This window comes from Colias croceus, chromosome 29 (genome assembly GCF_905220415.1).
Source record: "Colias croceus chromosome 29, ilColCroc2.1".
In the NCBI taxonomy this organism is placed as follows: Eukaryota; Metazoa; Arthropoda; class Insecta; order Lepidoptera; family Pieridae; genus Colias; species Colias croceus.
The window spans coordinates 1,747,136-1,748,075 of record NC_059565.1 but is presented as its reverse complement, the minus strand read 5'-3'; the positions used below and the strand labels follow the sequence as shown (position 1 = coordinate 1,748,075).

Sequence of the window (940 nt, the reverse complement as noted above, 5' to 3'; positions counted from 1 at the left end):
AATATTACCCGCGGGTGAAACCGCACACGACACTACACTTTCGCTAAAACTTTACTTTTAAATTTTAATGTTAAATAATAATTTGTATTGCTAAATAAATATAAAAATACGATACATAAAAAACGTAAAAAAATCTATTCTAAGTACATTAAGAATCAGCCCATAGCCAATAAATAACGCTATAAAAACACGTGTTTATAATTAATTACAATGTGAAGCTAAAAATGTTTGAAACACAGCATGTGGTCAGTGATGGGAATATTTTTGGCTAAACATCGATATTTTTTATAATATAGAGTATAGACGCTTATAAGTAGCTAAGGAAAAATTCAGAAGTCATAGATACTTAAAAAAGCTCTCCCAAATAAATAAGTTATTACAATAAAACTTACAAATAATTACGAAAATAAATACGATAACAATCAATTACCGTATTAAATTGAAAATAATGGCAATAATAAATAAATGCGTTAAAAAGTATAAAAAAAAAAATAAAAAAGCTTGCCGCCCAACGTGGGGCTCGAACCCACGACCCTGAGATTAAGAGTCTCATGCTCTACCGACTGAGCTAGCCGGGCTGTGCTTACCCCTGCGAAAATCTTCAAGATATCTTCAACGTCGATGTTAAATGAAAAATAAATACATATTTATAAACATTAATTCAATAAGAGCCAGCGCGCACGAGCAACTTTGTCTCCGCAACTATTTTGTCTCTCCCATCAATTGTATGGGGAGTTGCGTCGCTACGTGCGCGCACTTTCATACTAGCCCATGGGTGGAGAGACAAAATAGTTGCGGAGACAAAGTTGCTCGTGCGCGCTGGCTCTTAGATAATTTATGTAATTCATTATAATTAATTAATTACATGCAACACATATTATCGGACAATTTTATTATATTTCTATGCTAAGTTTCTATGTATTGTGGAATATTACTTTTA

The 940-nt window shown here is 32.4% G+C and overlaps 1 non-coding gene across 1 annotated transcript; it reads right to left on the bottom strand.

Annotated features, from left to right (window-relative positions):
- Positions 1-505: 505 nt before the first annotated feature.
- Positions 506-578, bottom strand: Trnak-cuu. The gene has a single exon. It is a non-coding gene; the product is annotated as a tRNA-Lys (tRNA).
- Positions 579-940: the final 362 nt, after the last annotated feature.